Raw genomic sequence first — 20,977 nt, 5'->3', positions numbered from 1 at the left:
CTGGTCCAAAGGCACTGGGGAAGTCAGACAGCAGTAAATTAAGAATCAAGAAGTGGGCATTTAAAAGTGGTATTTAATGTTCTCTGCCTTTTCTTTCTGTGCATTTGCCCTAGTGTGGAGGGGTAACTGATTTCACACAACTCTGATTTTTGCCCACAGATAGTTACGTCGCGTTAGTGTCCACCTATTCTGTTTTCACCCAGAGTGGGGGAGCAGAAATTCTATTCTAACTAGCCAGAGTTACTAGTACAGACCTCATAGACTAAGGGGAAAAGTCCTCCACAAGCCTGCCCAGCCACCAGCCACAAGTTTCAGGGGGTCCCCAGGCCACCCACACTTCTGACTGGCTACAAAGAAGGGGTTCCTACAACCCCCTCAGGTTTGATAATTTGCCAGAATAACTCACAGAACTCAGGGAAGTGCTGTACTTACGACTGTAGTTTACTGTAAAGGATACTCCTAGTGGCAAGATGTGGGAGGGTCGTGGGAGGATCCATGGCTTTCCCCTTTGGAATCAGATGCATCACCCTCCTGGCAGATGAATAATGTGTTTACCAACAAGCCAGGTCCACTGTCCAGAGTTTTTATTGGGGTGTTATTACATGAGTATGATTGATTGAACTCAATTTCTAGCCCTCTTCCACACCCCAGAAGTCAAAATAACTCAAAGTTGCAACACTAATCAACACGGTTGGTTTATCTTATGACCACACCCTACACTAAAACTATCTAGGAGCCTACCATTTGTAATTATATAAGCATAAAAAATACACTCTTCATCAGTTGGGATAGTTTAAGGATTTAGAGTCTCCCAGGAACAAAGGCCAGTAAAATTCTTTATTATATACCACCACCCTACCCCATCCCACTCTCCAAACTTGTTCTCTTTCCTAGCATCTCAATTCTGTCATGGGCACCGCCAACCACCCTTTAAGGCTGCCACACTAAAAACCTGAAGTTGTCTTTGCCTTTTCTCTGCTCTTCTTAGGTAGGTTAATTTCTCTTGGGTTGATTTTCTTCTCCAGGTTTCCTGGGTTCATCCTCTCCTCTCCACTTCTACTACCACCATTACCACTGCCATTCGGAATTCAAACCCATAGGAGCCTAAGTTGTTGTCCAATTTCCTGACCGATCTGCCTGGCCCCAGCTTCATCTACTTCAATCCTTCTTGCACAAAACTATCAGATCAATCTTCATTAAACACTCCAGTAATGAGCAGTCATTTGTTCCTCTGAGCAACCTGTATGAGAATCCTTTTCTCTGTACCATAAGGTCCCCTGTGATGTCACCCTTCCTTGCTTTTTGCTCAAGAAAGATCAGAAAAGCAACCAGAGTTCTAAATGGTCTTAAGGAAAAGCACACGGGATGGTAACTGGAATGAGTACTGATCCAGAGTCCAGAAGGATTAGGTTTGAATCCTGACTCAACTGCAAGCTACAGATGCCTACATTGTAGAGGCAGTGTATAGGGCAGATATGTAAGTGCTCAGTACCTAGGTTATTGAACACAGAAGATCTAATCTGCAGTTAAGTGGGTGTTTTTCACTCTCATTTCTCTAAACCCTTCCTTTTTAAGGTACTATATTAACTTTCTATCACTGCTGAAACAAATTACCATGAACAGTGGTACCGATGAATTTTCTTTCAGTTCTGGAGGTCAGAAATCCACTGGGGTGAAATGAAGGTGTTGGCAAGGCTGTGTTCATCCTGGATGCTCTGGTACAGAACCTGTTACCTTGTCTTTCCCAGATTCCGAAGGCCATCTGCATTCCTTGAGTCCTTTCTCCACCTCCAAAGCTAGCAACTGTAGGCCGAGTCCTTATGGTGTCATCTCTCTGGTCCTCCTTTTGCCCTCCTTCTTCCACAGTTAAGGGCCCATGTGACTACATTGGGTCCAATTGGATAATCCAAGCTAATTCTCCAGTTTAAAGTCATCTGATTAACAACCTTAATTCTACTTGCATCTTTACTTCCGCTTTGTCATATAAGGTAACATATTCAGATGTCCCACAGATTAGGATATAGGCATCTTTGGCCAGGGGAGGGCATTATTCTGTCTCATGCTGAGTTCAGGTAACCCATTACCTATGAAGCTTTCCCTGAGGGCTCTCACCTGCATTGTTCTCTTTCCTCTAACCCAGTAGTGTTCAATCTTGTCTGCATACTGGCATCACCTGTGGCACTTCAAAAATGACTGGGTCCCATTCTTGAGAAATGTGGATTAAATTGGTCCAAGGTGCTACCTGAGCAAAGGATTTTTTTTTTTTACAAAACTCCCCCAATGATTCTAATATGCAGCCAAAATTGGGAGACACTGAATTTTGGGGAATTTTTGTATTTTCATCTTATCTGTCAATGTACAGAGGAGGTATTACAGGTTGATTAAAAACAAGACTGCAGTCAAATTACCTGTACTCACATTTTTTTGGCTCCACTTCTAACTAGTGGTCAGATCTTGAGCTATTTCAGCAATCACTTGGTGTCTATGTTTCTTTATTTGTAAACTGGGAAGAATAATAATGCCCCACAGAGATGATAAGAACACTGAATGATATAATGCATGAAAAGTGTCCAGTGTAGCACACAGCTCAGAGTGTGCTCCCAACCAATACTAGCTCTAAGAGTGTTTCATGGCCATACACTTTATCTTTGAAACTCACCTACAAGCTTTGCCTGGGCATAACCAGCCCCTCTTTCTGTGGTTCTCAAAAAACACTTGTTATTTGATGGATAGGAAACAAGCAAGTGTAGCCAAACCACATGATTGCAGCTCTTTGAGCCATAAATCTTATTTTAGTTTTAGTATAGCTTTGTCGTCTCTTTGCTTTCCAAGTGTGTTTAACCAGTGTAAGCTGGATGCACGTTGGAATCATTTTGGAAGCTTTTTAAAAATATTAGGCCCAGGGCCCACCTCCCCGCAGAGATATTAATTCAGCTGGGCCCCAGGCATCAGTGTTTTTTAGGTCTCCAGGTAACTGCAATACACAGCAAGGTATGAGACTCTCTGACCTGGACTAAATTTCTACAACTGCTGCGCTCTGGGTCCAGTCGTCCCTGAGTATCCACGGGGGATGGGTTCCAGGACCCCCACAGATATCAAAGTCCGAGGACACTCGAGCCCCTTATATAATATGGCATAGTTCATTCTGCCCTCTATATCTGTGGGTTCTGCATCCATGGATTCAACCAGCGGTGGATTCAGCCAACCACGGACTGAGATCGCAGTTGGTTGAATCAGCGGATGTAGAACCTCTCTACCGAGGCTGACTGTACTTCTAATGAAGCTAGCGACGTATGCCTGAGAATGCCATGGTGAGTCTATTAATTGGGAGAGAGTTTAGTAAAGGGAAAATAAGAAAGGAGAAGGGATTTAAAAACAGGAAAAACCAGAAAGAGAGAAAGTAAGGAAAAGGAGACGGTGAAGTACACCTAGAAGGTATCTCCTGATCATTTATTGGCACTTAGGCCAGTTATTAACTGTGCTCTTCCATCCCAATTAGGTCCTTAAGGAGATATGAGGGTCTCTCTTTCAGGAGGATCTCATTAGAGGATTGGAGTTTCTGTGTCTTTCCCAGAGCACGTACTCCTATCAGCAAGCCTGAATCCAGCCACTGCACAGATTTGTTCTGTGGCTACTCAGGTAGGTAGTATTGGAAGAGGTGTAAACAAAGACTGAGTTGAAAGTTTGGGGCTAGTCCTTAAACAACTCTAGAGAGGAAATTCCTTGCTCACCCTGGGTGGCTCACAGGTCACTAAGGGGACTGCAAGGAACGTGAGTCAGAGGAGACAATTACTCAAGAAAGTTGCTCAGTCTCCTAACATCTGGTGGCAGAGAGAGGCTCTAAGTAACCTCAAGGTGACTCCCAGGCGTGGAACATCAACAGCATCAGGCAGGTGGCCCCAGCACAAAGAATTTTCCTATCTGCTGCAAAGGGATCTGTAGCAAAAATCACGTCATAAATTAAATGTTCGTATCTTTTATAATTTATAAAATTCTTTCCCATTTATGAGTTCACTTGTTATTTTTTTTCAGGAAGAAAAAAAAAAACACCTTTGTAAGACACATAGGTCAAATATTATCCCCATACTTGAGATAAAGAGCCAAGTCGGAGGCAGTAAGTGACTGAGTGATAGAGGTAAAGGCTTCTGATCTTATCTGCTTTCTGGGTGCACCCTTTTTTAAAGAAAAGGATAATTAGTCATGGCATAGATGATTACAAAATAAACTATAAGTATTTAAAAATGAATTGTCAAGGTGCTGAAAAATAGGCATTAGGAGGGCACCAGTAAGACTCCATTTAAGAAAACTTCCTAGGAAATGTGAGTTTGGAGAGGTATTTTGACACCGAATAACAGCAATTTCCACTGGGAAATGGAATTTCAATAAACAGTATTTTGTAAGCAGAAGAAAGCCATATATATATATATGTGTATATATATATATATACGTGTATATATATATATACATATATATATATGGAAAACATACCACCATACACATACTTTGGAGTGAAGATGAAAGCTCATTTGCCAAAGGTCATTGTGTTAGAAGTCAGACACTTTCTTCATCATAGCTACTGATCGTTAAATATCTGAATAACAGCACAAGATTCTTGACACACATTAACCACCTAATCCTAAAGACTGCCCTACAAGATGGGTAATTATTACAAGACTGTTCTCAGTTCACATACGAGGAGACCGAGGCGCCCCCAGGCAGTGCCCCGCAGCTGGTGGATGGCGGAGCCATGATTCAGAGCCAGGTCTCTGACTCCGAGCTCATGCTTTTTCCACTGCTCTATGCCATCTCCTCAAAGCCCATAATTAAGCAAAATAATATGCTCTTCACAAATGAAAAGATCTCATGCACGAAAGCGATGAGACAACATTTGGTTGATGGGCTTCCAAATATGCGGCGGATCCTTTTTCTGGAAACCACATTTGGCTTACGGGGACTAAAGTCCAGACAGCAGTGGTGATGTAACTCGAAGTCTCCGTGGCTGTTGGCCTTGAGTCTGAAATAGCTCTGAGCCCTCCTGTCCTGGCGTCTCTCCTGCACCCGCGCCCCGGCCCCGACTGCCACAGAGCTCAGACTGCCTGCAGGACTTGCAAGTGGCTGAGGAGACAAGCTCATGGGTTTGGAGACAAGGTACACTGCCATCTCCTTCCGCATCCCAGTAACTATTTGCACTGCCCTCACTCTCTCCGGAGCTCACTCTCAGCTCTGTAGGACTTCATGTTTGTTTGTTTTGCCTTCAGCTCTAAAAAGGGCTCTCAGCTGCAGTCAAGACTCTTATAAAAGTATTTCTCACTTAGAGCAATCCTGAGGGTGGCTGAAAAGGAAGGATGGACACTCTGCAAGGTGGTGCTTGAGACCAGATTTTAAGTGTAATCGGCTGTGATGTCTCCCCACTCCCACTCCCATCCACCTTGTTTTAGTCAAAGAGCATCTTCCCTCGAGTCCGAAAGTCAGTCAACAAACAGTCCACCCCAAGATTCTCATCACACTCAACAACTTTACCTTCGAGTCCTCGTAATTCTGCAGCTGTCGTTTCTCTGTGTGTTGCCATCTCCCCTCAGTCTTCCTTGGCCCAGGTCTTGTCTTCCTTGAGAGCTTATCCTTTTCCTACCAGGGTTAGTTTCTGTTAAAAGGAAGCAATAAAAAGTAGTGAAAAAGGGCAATGGAATTAAAGTCCAAAGAACTCAGGCTACGTTTACTTCCCTTTTCCATCACATGGATAGGATGACTATGGACTAGCCACCTAGTTGTGGGAACCTCCTTTTCTCATATATAAAGTAGAGATCACGTAACACTTGCCCTACTTATCTCACAGACCTTTAGTAAGGATCAGAGAAAAGAGTAGATGGAAAATAACACAATAAAGTAAAGATAAATTCACTGGCCACTCACATGACTAGAGACTGTGCTTTCACAGAGCTCCCTTTAAAAAGGGGGAGTCAGGAGCTTCCCTGGTGGCGCAGTGGTTGAAAATCCGCCTGCCGATGCAGGGCACACGGGTTTGTGCCCTGGGTCCGGGAAGATCCCACATGCTGTGGAGAGGCTGGGCCCGTGAGCTATGGCCAATGAGCCTGCGCGTCCGGAGCCCGTGCTCCGCAACGGGAGAGGCCACAACAGTGAGAGGCCTGCGTACAGAAAAAAAAAAAAAAAAAAAAAGGGTGGGGGGGAGGCAGAACTGGAAGTGAAGTATTATATGGTGTAACGTGGTGAAGAAATGTACAGACTGTCATGGGGTCCTGGAGGAGGGAGACTGGCTGATGTCTGGGGACATGGGGTGCCAGAGGTTCTAGAAAGAATCCAGAGAGGAAGTCAGATTTAAGCCGGGCCATGAAGGTTGAATGGACATTTTCTGAGAAAACAAAGGAGCAGAGGGCATTTCAGAAGAGGACCCATGCATATAAAGAGCCTTATGTGCTAATATGAATTTGGCTTCCTAAGTGCCAGGAGTGGGGTCAACAGCTACTTTGAAGCAGAAAGTGAAATAAGAAACATCTTTTAAAAACAGCATTTTAGAGGCAGAAGGGCATGGGAAACATGAGAAAAATTAATTGTTGTTGTTGTTATTATTATAAGAGGTTATCTCCACATGAACCTGAATAGAGATTGAGTAATGACTGGGTCCAGAGTTCAGTTATCCTCTGCACAAAGGAAAGGGAGTGAATCCTGGAGCAAGACTGGGAAGGGAAAGAGACACTGGTCTTCACCCAGAGGTAAGGTGACACACTGAGTAGGATAAAGGCTTCCTTTCAAGGGAGTGGTAAAGAAAATGAACCTCAGAATGGCAAAATTTATCTCTGAGTCTGGACTCAAAGGAGTCTAGATAAGTTCAATGACATTCTTTTGATGTGCAGGGAGGATGTCTTCTGTCACCAGTAGGGATGCACGGAAGCCCCTGGAAGGGACCCCAGAAGAAGAATGCATAATACGCCCAGAAGAAGATGTATTATGTCTGAGTCTTTGTATTAAATAGCAGTTGTACATCCCCTAATCTTAATCCCCTTCTGTTACCCCTGAGACATCAACCATGTCACAGAAATCTTATCAACTGGTCTCAGCCGTGCTGTGGTGAAAAAAAATGAAGCTTGTCCAGGCAGGGATATGATGATAAAGAGAGAAGCAGTGAGAATAATGGTTAACATGTATTGAGAATTTTCTATGTGTCAAGAACGAAGTGTTAGGAGCTTAGGTGGATTACCTTATTTTCTCAACAATCTTGAGATTACAGAACTCTAGTTATTCTCATTTTACAGGTAAGAAATCTAAGGTTTAGTGTGGTCAAATAACTTGCCCAAATTACACATCTGAGATGTGGGGTTCTGTCTCCAGAGACACTGTCTTTGCTGCTACCCTGTATACCTCCCAGCTGAGGCTCACAAGGCGAGTGGAGGCTTCAGTCCAAGGGCGCAGTGGCCACATCCAGCATGGAGTGGACATGAAGGAGACTGGCGGCGGCCTGGGGAACTCCCTGAGATGGAGCAGCCATTGGGGTCCATTGCTGAGTGACGGAAGTACAGGCAACGACCCACATAAACACTGGGGATGAGTGGCGAGGAGGCCTGGGCCTTCTCTGGGGGCCAGTAGAAAGGTCAGGGGGCCTTAAAATGAAGGCCGAGCACCTGTTCATAGTAATGAGCAACATCAAAGCAGCAAACTTCAGCCTGACCTATGTGGCTGTCTTTTATGCCTACAAGATGGTGAGGCCCTAGGGACATCCAGATTGTCATAATACGACAACGAGCATGTGAAAGTGAACAGAGAAAAAGAGGAAAACGTCAAGAAATTACGAACTGACCCATAATCAAATTTCAAACTTGAAAATTCCCGAGGAAAAGGCTCACTTCTACATAGATCTAAACAAATTACATGCCGATAGCATATGCTGTTTTTAGAGCCCTCTGACTTTATCTGGTGTTCTATCATCAACTCTACTGTTACTAATGGATTTTCTCGTGGAACTCAACACTTGGAGGTGCGAGGAAGAAACTGGCAACAGCATCAGAAATTCCCTTAAAGGCAAGTAACATCAATGTCTACCTAAGGGGCCTTATAGACATGCCACTGCTTTCCAAACCAGTCCCAAAGGAGACATATGGGGTCTTAGCCAAGGAGTCTTACTCTCTCATGGTGAAGCCTCTCCATTGCCACAGTCCCTGTAGAAACTTCTACTGTTCATAGATGGCTCCACCATTAGACTGTCTACAAATAAGGCAACTGAATATTAAGATCCCTGCCACTCAAAATGTGGAAAGCCAAACCATCAACGACAGCAGCAAATGGAAGCTTATTAGAAATTCAGAATGTTAGACCCCACCCAAGACATGATGAATCAGAATCGCTATTTTAACAAGATCCCCAGGTGATTTGCCTGCGTGTTAAAATTTGTGTGCTTAAAATTGCCCAGACCTTTGAATATCAGACATCACGTAGGATCTAGTGTCCATGTTACAATATTAACTCAAGTATGAGTTTGTGCCTCTCAATCAATTAATGAATACATTAACTATTGACCTCTTCACGTGTCCCTGACTCTGCTAGGCACTGTTGGTGAAACAAACAAAAATCCCCAAAAGCGAAACCAAAAAAAAAATGTCAAGATATGACACCTGTTAGGCATCCTTATGATTCTGTTGGAGAAAGAAAACATGCATATGCTTAGGATGACCTTTCAGAAAAGTCAATCAGACCCTGTCACAGCCCTGCATACAATAACCAGTGTTCCCCATCGCCAACTAGATGAAGTCTAAACTCTAGCAGAGCATAAGAATTCGGTGAACAGCTTGGCACACGCCTTCCTCCCCAGCCTTTTCCATGGCCACCAACTCTCCCCCAGTGCTTTGCAACCATCACACTGAACTTGACGGTCCTTGAATGTGCAGAGCTGGTGCTCATCTCCTCATCCTACATTTGCAGAATGTCTCTGCCTCTCTCTGCCCTTCTCTCTCTCTTTTTTTTAAAAAAAATTATTTATTTAATTTATTCATTTTTGGCTATGTTGGGTCTTCATTGTTGCACGCGGGCTTTCTTTAGTGGCAGTGAGCAGGGGCTACTCTTCGTTGTGGTGCACCGGCTTGCCATTGCGGTGGCTTCTCTTGTTGCGGAGCATGGGCTCTAGGCACGTGGGCTCAGTAGTTGTGGCTCGCAGGCTGTAGAGCGCAGGCTCAGTACTTATGGCGCACAAGCTTAGTTGCTCCGCGGCATGTGGGATCTTCCCAGACCAGGGCTTGAACCCGTGTCCTCTGCATTGGCAGGCGGATTCTTAACCACTGTGCCACCGGGGTAGCCTCCTTCTCTCTTTTTATAACAACTGCATTTAATTCTTGAGACTTTCTCATCTTCTTTCTCAGGAAGCTTTTCTTTGGCTTCAAGTTTGAGGGAATATGTTGCCTCTCTAGTATATTTCCATTACAAATTCTGTTTATGACTGTCTCGTAGGTACAAAGACACCCAGTAAATGTCTGGTTGGAAGAAATTAAAATGGCATAGGAAACAGCTATAAATCAATGATGCAATCGATCAGCATCACAGCCTCCACCTCAGACACACCCTGTTACACGTTTAAGTGCCCTAATCCTTTGCACTCAGGATTCTCCCAGGAATCATCTGACCTGCCTGCTAAGCCCTGTGGGTGCTGGAGGCCTATTTCTCTGCTTGGGAAGTCCTTCCAAACCTCCTTCACTTGGGAGACACCTACACATGCTTTATATTGGGTTGGCCAAAAAAGTTCACTCCGGTTTTTCCATCACATCTTACAGATGTTCCACTTCAAATTGTTTCACTTCAATACTTCACTTCAAATGTGATATCCTTTTTCTTTTTTCTTTGTTTTTAAACATCTTTATTGGAGTATAATTACTTTACAGTGGTGTGTTAGTTTCTGCTTTATAACAAAGTGAATCACTGATACATATACATATATCCCTATATCCTCTCCCTCTTTTGTCTCCCTCCCACCTTCCCTATCCCACCCCTCTAGGTGGTCACAAAGCACTGAGCTGATCTCCCCGTGCTATGTGGCTGCTTCCCACTAGCTAACTATTTTACATTTGGTAGTGTATATATGTCCATGCCACTCTCTCACTTCGTCCCAGCTTACCCTTCCCCCTCCCCGTGTCCTCAAGTCCATTCTCTACTTCTGCGTCTTTATTCCTGTCCTGCCCTAGGTTCTTTGGAACCTTTTTTTTTTTTAGATTCCACATATATGTGTTAGTATATGGTATTTGGTTTTCTCTTTCTGACTTACTTCACTCTGTATGACAGACTCTAGGCCCATCCACCTCACTACAAATAACTCAGCTTTGTTTCTTTTTATGGCTGAGTAATGTTCCATTGTATATATGTGCCACATCTTCTTTATCTATTCATCTGTCGATGGACACTTAGGTTGCTTCCATGTCCTGGCTATTGTAAATAGAGCTGCAATGAACATTTTGGTACATGACTCTTTTTGAATTATGTAGTGGGATTGCTGGGTCGTATGGTAGTTCTATTTTTAGCTTTTTAAGGAACCTCCATACTGTTCTCCATAGTGGCTGTATCAATTTACATTCCCACCAACAGTGCAAGAGGGTTCCCTTTTCTCCACACCCTCTCCAGCATTTATTGTTTCTAGATTTTTTGATGATGGCCATTCTAACTGGTGTGAGGTGATACCTCATTGTAGTTTTGATTTGCATTTCTCTAATGATTAGTGATGTTGAGCATCCTTTCATGTGTTTGTTGGCAATCTGTATATCTTCTTTGGAGAAATGTCTGTTTAGGTCTTCTGCCCAATTTTGTATTGGGTTGTTTGTTTTTTTGATATTGAGCTGCATGAGCTGCTTGTATATTTTGGAGATTAATCCTTTGTTAGTTGCTTCATTTGCAAATATTTTCTCCCATTCTGAGAGCTGTCTTTTCGTCTTGTTTATGGTTTCCTTTGCTGTACAAAAGCTTTTAAGTTTCAGTAGGTCCCATTTGCTTATGTTTGTTTTTATTTCCATTTCTCTAGGAGGTGGGTGAAAAAGCATCTTGCTGTGATGTATGTCATAGAGTGTTCTGCCATCCTTTTTCAAATTCTTTTCCCAACTAGGTTATTACAGAATACTGAGCAGAGTTCCCTGTGCTATACAGCAGGTCCTTGCTGGTTATTCATTTTAAATATAGCAGTGTGTACATGTCAATCCCAAACTCCCTAAGTATCCTTCCCCCCAACCCCAAACCTCCCCCCCTGGTAACCACAACTAAGTCTGTGAGTCTGTTTCTGTTTTGTAATTTGAAAAAGAATAGATACATGTAGACTTATAACTGAATCACTTTGTTGTATACCCGAAACTAACACAACGTTGTTAATCAACTATGCTCCAATATAAAATAAAAAGTTAAAAAAAAAAACCAAAAAACACAAATGTGACATCCTCTAGGAAGCCTCCCCCCCTTCCCAAGACTGAGTTGGACTTTCCCATCTCTGTGTTCCTATGTCACTTTGTGCCTATCTCTATCTAAGATCTTATCTGTTTGATTGTGTATCTTTGCCTGTCTCTCCCACCTGACAATCAGCTTGACTAGGACTGACACTTGTCTTCTAAGGCAGGAATAGAACTGGCTGTGCTTTATTCATGTCTGTATTCTCAGTGTTCTGCAAATATCTGGCACAAAATAGACCAGTGCTTCCCAATCCCCTGCTAACTAATCATCAGAACCAACCATATGTCACTCAGAAATCCATATGCCTGTGTTTCATCCCCCAATTCCTGCTTCCATAAGTCTAGGATAGGGTCCAAGCATCTATATTTTTCAAATGCTCCCCAGATAATTCTGACGTGTAACCAAGACTTAGAAATACTGCAGTAAGCCTTTGTAAAGTTTGTTAGTGAAGACATTTTTCATCCTCTACCCCTGGGAATGACCCATTGCTTTTCTAGATACCCCTGAGGTATCTCCTTGACATATTCTGCTTGGCTGGATTGCCTTGATCCTTTCTGGCTAAATATACCTCACACCTACCCCACATCCTGGCATCACTACAATGATAGGAAGCACAGTATATAAAATGATAGGGCTCAATTGTGTGTGGCCACCTCTGTAAATAATAGGAGGCAGAGAAGAACGTTCCCAAGACATCATGCCCATACCTCTGCAACATTATCCCTTAATTTTCCTGGAGGGGGCATATCTGTGCTCCAACTAGACTGTACCCCAGCTAGACTCCTTGAAGGCAGGGCTATTCTCTCTCTCTCTTTTTTTTTTTTTTGTGGTACGCGGGCCTCTCTCACTGTCGTGGCCTCTCCCGTTGCGGAGCACAGGCTCCGGACGCGCAGGCCCAGCGGCCATGGCTCACGGGCCCAGCCGCTCCGCGGCATGTGGGATCTTCCCAGACCCGGGCACGAACCCGCCCCCACTGCATCGGCAGGCTGACCCTCAACCACTGCACCACCAGGGAAGCCCGGGCTATTCTCTTTGGTGCTGTAATCTCAAATCCTCTCCCACTGCCTGCCACATAATAAGTGCTCAATAAATGTTTGATGACTCACTGACTCCATTCAGACTAATGTCTAAATGAATAAATGAGGGAAAGAGAGGATCTGGATAGATGGAAAGGAAAGGAGGAAGAACATTCTTGCAGGGGTCGGAATTAGGAATCAATTTGTTCACAGGTCTAGAAAAGAGAATGAGCTTGATGCATGCACAAGACAACAAGATAACAGTTTGTGAAGATAGCTGCACCTTTTTGGTGAAAGGTAGAGCCCTCTGTGGTTCCTTGCCATGGGATTTCTAACAAGGGACTGCTGTACAGTGCAGGAGGAAGCTCTCTTGGGAGTCCAGGTAGAGTTATTTCTAATTCTGCCTTAGAATTACTCTACTCCTATCAACAAAGGGAATAAAGAAAATGAAAGAGAATATTTATTTGGTATTTATTTTGTGTCTGGTGCTTTGCATATGCTCTCTCCCTGAATCAGCTTCCTGAGCCATTCCTGCAGCTTTTCCAGTGCTGGAAATTAAAGTTAAGAGAATTTAAATGACTTTTTCAACTTGTACTTTTCCCTGCATGTTTTGCTGCTTCCATTCACTTAAGCTATCTGCGCCTTGGTTTCTACACTTGAAAATGAATGGACTGTGCTAGATTATGTCCTAGGCCTTTTTAGTTCTAAAATCAATGTGTTTAACTTGACAGTGGAGATTCTCAATCTTAAGGCAACTTCCTTTGAAGCCTGTCTAATACAGTACTATGCACCATTCAGTAACAGTTCACTGAATGAAAGAACAGAGTTTAATCACCTAGAACAGAGTTTAATCACCTAGGTGTATCTGGGAGATAAAGACAGTATAACATGCTGTTCTAGTTAAAAAGGTTTGCTCTGAGTTCCTGAACAAACCTTGCATATTCCTGTTTCTTCACTATTGCCTCTGTTTTGCTTTCCACTTATCAAAATTCTACTCTGTCTTCGAAGTCCAGCTCATCCATGCAGGCCTCTCTGGCTGCCAATGAACCAATCAATATGGTAAAGAAGATGGGATTATTCCACTTGATTTAGGGATGGAGTCAGTCCCATCTAAACCTTGGGCTGCTGCATAATGAAGGAAGAATAGAATGGAGGACAGGAGGCAACCTCAGTGTCCAATATATTTCTTCATGGGGATTTAAAGAAAAAATGCTCCCAAATTGCTCTTCCCTAGAAACTCTGGGCTTCAAAGACCCTATTATTGCCTCAGAAATAAAATGACTGTATCTAATTTAAAAATTGGCATCATCTTTAGTTTTTACGATTCTTCATAGACTTTTCATAACCAACCTCTGCTCTGCTGTCACATACCATTAAATCTGCCTGCACCCAGCTCCCTCACGTGGAAAAAGTCCCTCAGCCTTTTTTAGTAGTAGAAGATTACTGAAGACGACTGACCTTATTCATTACATCTCTGCCTAAGGACATCCTGAAGAGGTCCAGGTCACTATGCATTCAAGCAGAACCACCTATCTATGGAAACATTTATTCTTTTTAGTGTATCTTTGTTCAGTCTTAATAAAACAAGATGGAATTAGCATTAGATAGACACAACTACACAAGTAAAGTGCTTACTCCATATATACACACATATTATGATCTCTGATATTCAACATAGATGATTAAGGAATGTGCTAAACATTCTGGATCACTGTGATATAAGAATCATAGTGAAATTCTGCTCCTGGGAATTTTTAAATCGGACAATAATTTTTTGTCCTGTGAAAGTTATCATTTAACATTTGCTCACTTTTGTATCCCTGACACCTGGCACACCGACAAAAAGAGTCATTCAGTAAATATTTGTTGGCTTAATCCAACAATCAATGGATTCAGCTCTATTTTTTTCTCTCTTTCTCCGCTAATATGACTCTGAAAATGTGTCATCATTATAATAAACACATTAATTTAATGCCGGAAAATGAGTCATAAAATGGAAGAAACTTCTGTCCTCTGTGCTTTGCTAATGTTTCTGTAGTTATATTTGCAATTCATTTGTTTTTACATGCCTTTCTCCTCCACCGGACCTGTGTTTTTATGGGAGGTGACTGTCTTACTCATCTCTGTATCATCAACATTCATTATAGTGTCAGCACATAATACGTTTAGTAGATGTTTATGAAACGAGTGTGTAAATATATTTCTGAAATGATAGCTGTGCCTACCTTGACTTCCCGCTCATCCCTATCCTAGTTATTATTTTAGAATTTTTAGATCTTTCTCTGTTGTATTTAGACAGGCAGCATGTGGGAAATTTAAAAGTAAATCCCTCTCTACAAAAAGTAGAGACTCCTGATATAATCTTTTTAAAATCGTTTTTTGTATTTTTTGTTTGTTTGTTTGTTTTCTGTACGCGGGCCTCTCACCGTTGTGGCCTCTCCCGTTGCGGAGCACAGGCTTCGGACACACAGGCTCAGCGGCCATGGCTCACGGGACCAGCCGCTCTGCGGCATGTGGGATCTTCCCGGACCGGGGCACGAACCCGTGTCCCCTGCATCGGCAGGCGGATTCTCAACCACTGCGCCACCAGGGAAGCCCTAAAATCGTTTTTTTTAAATCACAAAATTGTAATGCTTGAAAGAATCTTATCGGTATCTCAAATGCAAATAATATATTAAGAATCCTACTTAGCAATAATATGAGATTGGTATGATTTTTTAAAAGGAATATGTATGATATACTAAAGAATGAAGACTTTGAAAAAATATGTGACCAATCATTATGCAGGAGAAATTAAAGAGCAAAGAATCAGCATATAGAAAATCTTTCCTAGAAACAGTGGTAGGGATTGTGGGGGAATATGAGCTCTCATGCTCTGTTGATAGGACTGCAGACTGGTGATGCCATTCTGAGGAGCCATCTGGCATTACTGGCTGCATATGAATATATCATATAACCCAAGATCCTGAGTGAATAATCCAAAGAAATTCTCACACAATCTCCATAGGAGTAAGTAAGGGAGTTTGCAGGTAATCAGAGGCAACCTGAGTGTCCATCAACTAGAGCATGAATTGGCAAAATATGATTCATGAACCCCAGGAAATTTAGTATGGCAATATAAGTTACAGATCAGATTTTCATACAGCAATATGATGAGCCTTGGAAAAATAATACTTGATGAGATACATGATACAAAACCATTTATGTTTTCTTCATTTCTTTTCCATTTATTTCTGATCTGATGTTTATGATTTCTTTCCTTCTGCTAACTTTGGGGTTTTTTTGTTTTTCTTTCTCTAATTGCTTGAGGTGTAAGGTTAGGCTGTTTATTTGAGATGTTTCATGTTTCTTGTGGTAGGACTGTATTGGTATAAATTTCCCTCTTAGAACTGCTTTTGCTGCATCCCACTGGTATTGGGTCATCGTGTTTTCATTGTCATTTGTTTCTAGGTATTTTTTCATTTCCTCTTTGATTTCTGCAGTGATCTATTGGTTATTTAGCAATGTTTTATTTAGCCTCCATGTGTTTGTACTTTATACAGTTTTTTTTCCCTGTAATTGATCTCTAGTCTCATAGCATCGTGGTCAGAAAAGATACTCGATACTATTTCAATTTTCTTAAAATTACCAAGGCTTGATTTGTGACCCAAGTTATGATCTATCCTGGAGAATGTTCCATGAGCACTTGAGAAGAAAGTGTATTCTGTTGTTTTTGGATGGAATGTCCTATAAATATCAATTAAGTCTACGTGGTCTAATATGTCTTTTAAAGCTTGTGTTTCCTTACTTGTTTTCATTTTGGATGATCTGTCCATTGGTGAAAGTGGGGTGTTGAAGGAAACAACAGCAAAGATCAATAAAACTAAAAGCTGGTTCTTTGAGAAGATAAACAAAATTGATAAACCATTAGCCAGACTCATCAAGAAAAAAAGGGAGAAGACTCAAATCAACAGAATTAGAAATGAAAAAGTAGTAACACTAGCACTGCAGAAATACAAAGGATCATGAGAGATTTCTACAAGCAACTATATGCCAATAAAATGGAAAACCTGGAAGAAATGGACAAATTCTCAGAAAAGTACAACCTTCCAAGACTGAACCAGGAAGAAATAGAAACTAGAAACAGACCAATAACAAGCACTGAAATTGAGACTGTGATTAAAAATCTTCCAACAAACAAAAGTCCAGGACCAGATGGTTTTACAGGCGAATTCTACCAAACATTTAGAGAAGAGCTAACACCTATCCTTCTCAAACTCTTCCAAAATATAGCAGAGGGTGGAACACTCCCAAACTCATTCTATGAGGCCACCATTACCCTGATACCAAAACCAGACAAAGATGTCATTAAAAAAAAAAAAGAAAACTACAGGCCAATATCACTGATGAACATAGATGCAAAAATCCTCAACAAAATACTAGCAAACAGAATCCAATAGCACGTTAAAAGGATCATACACCATGATCAAGGGGGTTTATTGCAGGAATGCAGGGATTCCTCAATATATGCAAATGAATCAATGTGATACACCATATTAACAAATTGAACGAGAAAAACTATATGATCATCTCAGTAGATGCAGAAAAAGTTTTTGACAAACTTCAACACCCATTTATGATAAAAAAAAAAAACCCTCCAGAATGTAGGCATAGGGGGAACTTACCTCAGCATAATAAAGGCCATATATGACAAACCAACAGCCAACATCGTTCTCAATGGTGAAGAACTGAAACCATTTCCACTAAGTTCAGGAACAAGACAAGGTTGCACACACTCACCACTATTATTCAACCTAGTTTTGGAAGTTTTAGCCACAGCAATCAGAGAAGAAAAAGAAATAACAGGTATTCAAATTGGAAAAGAAGTAACACTGTCACTGTTTGCAGATGACATGATACTATACATAGACAATCCTGAAGATGCTATCAGAAAACTACTAAAGCTAATCAATGAATTTGGCAAAGTATCAGGATACAAAATTAATGCACATAAATCTCTTGCATTCCTGTACACTAATGATGAAAAATATGAAAGAGAAATTAAAGAAACACTCCCATTTACCATTGCAACAAAAATTAAAAAAAATACCTAGGTATAAACCTACCTCAGGAGATAAAAGACCTGTATGCAGAAAACTATAAGACACTGATGAAAGAAATTAAAGATGATACAAACAGATGGAGAGATATACCATGTTCTTGGATTGGAAGAATCCACATTGTGAAAATAACTATACTATGCAAAACAATCGACAAATTCAATGCAATCCCTATCAAACTACCAATGCCGTTTTTCACAGAATTAGAACAAAAAATTTCACAATTTGTATGGAAACACAAAAGACCCTGAATAGCCAAGCCAATCTTGAGAAAGAAAAATGGAGCTGGAGGAATCAGGCGCCCTGACTTCAAACTCTACTACAAAGCTACAGTAATCAAGACAGTATGGTACTGGCACAAAAACAGAAATATAGATCAATGGAACAGGATAGAAAGCCCAGAGGTAGAGAATGGACTTAAGGACATGGGGAGGGAGAAGGGTAAACTGGGACGAAGTGAGAGAGTGGCATGGACATATATACACTACCAAATGTAAAATAGATAGTTAGTGGGAAACAGCCACATAGCACAGGGAGATCAGCTCGGTGCTTTGTGTTCACCTAGAGGGGTGGGATATGGAGGGAGGGACGGAGACACAAGAGGGGGGTGATATGGGGATATATGTAAACGTATAGCTGATTCACTTTGTTATATAGCAGAAACTAACACACTGTTGTAAAGCAATTATACTCCAATAAAGATGTTAAAAAAAAACCTACTAATTTAATTATGCTACACACAATTTATCTAAAGAACCACATATTGTTAAATTTACAAAGTATTTTTTTCACAGCTGAACCAAAAGGTCAGTTCTCTATTTTAAAATAAATAAATAAATAAATAAATGAAGTATTGTCTGTGGGTTATCATACACAAAGCAAGAATACTAATCAGACTTTCCTATCCTGGAAGAGTTAATATAAGTGAAAGATCATGGTAAACTTTAAAGTCATATATAAATATAAAGAGTTTTTGTTTTTTTTATAACTCTGAGATACCTGCAAGAAATTTACTCAGGGCTTTAAATTTATATATTGATTAATTTGTTTTTCTAAATTGGATTGTCCTTTTGAAAAACTTTCAATTGATTTTTTTTCTTCCCTTTTTAGGGATTACAATTATGATATATACAGTCAGCACTCTGTATCTGTGGGTTCTGCATCCACAGTTTCAATGGACAGCAGAGCAAAAAAATATATATATATGTATATAAATTCCAGAAAGTTCCAAAAAACAAAACTTGAATTTGTCACATGCTGGCAACTATTTACATAACATTTACATTGTATTAGGTATTTTAAGTAATCTAGAGATGATTTAAAGTATACGGGAGGATGTGTGTAGGTTATACACAAATACTACACCATTTTATATAAGGGACTTGACTATCCGTGAATTTTGGTATCTGTCTGGGTACTGAAGCCAATCCCCCATGGATACTGAGAAATGACTGTATATGATGACTAATAGTGATGATCAGATTATATATATAAATATGTATGTGTATATATATGTATATATATGTATATATGTGTGTATATATATATATACACACACACACATATATATATAAAATCTTTGTGCCTCTCCAGATAAATCTGGATCTATCTGTAGAAGCACAATGATCTGCTCATTGCTTCTGTTTTCCAATTTCATTAGACTTCAGAACTCAAATTCATGACTCTAGCTGTCTTTGAGAACAAGGGAATTTTTCCCCTTTAACAGTCAGTAAATCAGGAGGAAGAACTCTTTTTAGGTGGAAGATGATAAGCTTCACTTCAGATACAGTAGCTATGATGTGCTGGTGTAACTTCCACATGAAAATCCCTAATGGGTTGTTAGATAGTAGCAATTAGTTATTTATTGGGTGTCATCTGAATGGAGATACTAGGGTTAAATGTGAAAACTGGCCATTCCCCAGTGCAAGTTCAATATTAAAACAGCATCCTGAATGACAAAGAAGTGCCAAGTGCTTACTGAATGCTGGTATCATGCTTTGTGGTTTTAATGCACTGTTTCATTTAATTTTTATAATAACTGTATGACTAGGTGCTGACTTTATCCCCATTTGTAACTGAGGTAACCAAGGCTTAATGAAATAAATTAATTTGCAAAAGCCCCCAGAGCTAGTGAGAATAGGAGCTGGAATTCAAACCTAGGTTTTCTAACTTGAAAGCCAAAGATTTTATTCACTGTATTAGACTGTATAGTGTATAATTTATTAAGTAAGAATTAAAAACATATTCTCAGCAGGAAGGCTGTCCCCCAGCAATACATGAGGAGCCCGTGACTCCTTGAAATGACTCCAGTTTTCCAGGTACAGGCAGACCTCGTTTTACTGCGCTTCCCTTTGCTGAGCTTCACAGATATTGCATTTTTTACAAATTGTGGGTTTGTGGAAACACTGCATTGAGTAAGTCTCTAGGTGTCATTTTTTTCCAAAAGTATTTGCTCACTTTGTGTCTCTGTGTCACATTTCAGTAATTCTCGAAATATTTCAAACTTTATTATTATTGTTATATTTGTTATAATGATCTGTGATCAGTGATCTTTGACTTTACTACTACAACTCTCCGAAGGCACAGATGATGGGTAGCATATTTTAGCAATAAAGTGTTCTGTAATTAAGGTATATACATTGTTCTCTTAGACATAATGCAATTGCACACTTAATAAACTACAGTTAAACATAACTTTTATATGTACTGGGAAACCAAATAATTCGTGTGACTTGCTTTATTGCGATATTAGCTTTATTGTGGTGGTCTGGAATGGACCCCACAGTATCGCCAAGGGATGCCTGTACTTGGCTCTCTCAGAGTCGAGTCCAATATGACATCCAAAGGAAGATTTCATATTTCCTACTTATACACTACTTTAGGAAAAGATTATCACTCTTTCTTCAAAGTGCCAGGGCAACCGCATGTGACACAGGCTTTTGTGTCGAGTCACTTTTTTTGTGTGTGTGTGTGGTACGCGGGCCTCTCACTGTTGTGGCCTCTCCCGTTGCGGAGCACAGGCTCCGGACGCGCAGGCTCAGCGACCATGGCTCACGGGCCCAGCCGCTCCGCGGCATGTGGGACCGGACCGGGGCATGAACCCGTGTCCCCTGCATCGGCAGGCGGACTCTCAACCACTGCGCCACCAGGGAAGCCCCAAGTCACTTTTATCTGTAAGTACTGGAATATGTATTATATGAGTTTTGTACCTCTCTGAAAAAAATAGAATATGCATATTATAACTAAAGTGAAATAGTTCCTCGCATGAAAGCAAAGAATGATGAATGAAACCTAGTGTAATTTGCCTACAGTTGTGCTCCTCTGTGTCTGTCTTATGTCCTTTTCTCCATTATATTCCAAAGAGGTCTAGCACAGAACAAATAGCATGCTAAATCATACTAAATAATTCAATACAGCACTTGTGGGTGTTTGGGAGGGGTG

The 20,977-nt window shown here is 40.9% G+C and overlaps 1 protein-coding gene across 11 annotated transcripts in view; it reads right to left on the bottom strand.

Annotated features, from left to right (window-relative positions):
* The window catches only part of COLEC10 (collectin subfamily member 10), a 432,701-nt gene that overhangs the window by 181,288 nt on the left and 230,436 nt on the right, over nucleotides 1-20,977 (bottom strand). For all 11 annotated transcript variants that reach the window (XM_067017928.1, XM_067017927.1, XM_067017926.1 and 8 more), the window contains one exon: nucleotides 5,521-5,641. The gene's annotated coding sequence lies outside the window, so the exon portion shown is untranslated. The remainder of the gene's footprint in view (nucleotides 1-5,520; nucleotides 5,642-20,977) is intronic.

This window comes from Kogia breviceps, chromosome 17 (genome assembly GCF_026419965.1).
Source record: "Kogia breviceps isolate mKogBre1 chromosome 17, mKogBre1 haplotype 1, whole genome shotgun sequence".
Taxonomy (NCBI): Eukaryota; Metazoa; Chordata; class Mammalia; order Artiodactyla; family Physeteridae; genus Kogia; species Kogia breviceps.
The sequence above is the reverse complement of the archived record's forward strand: the minus strand, read 5'-3'. Positions and strand labels throughout refer to the sequence as shown.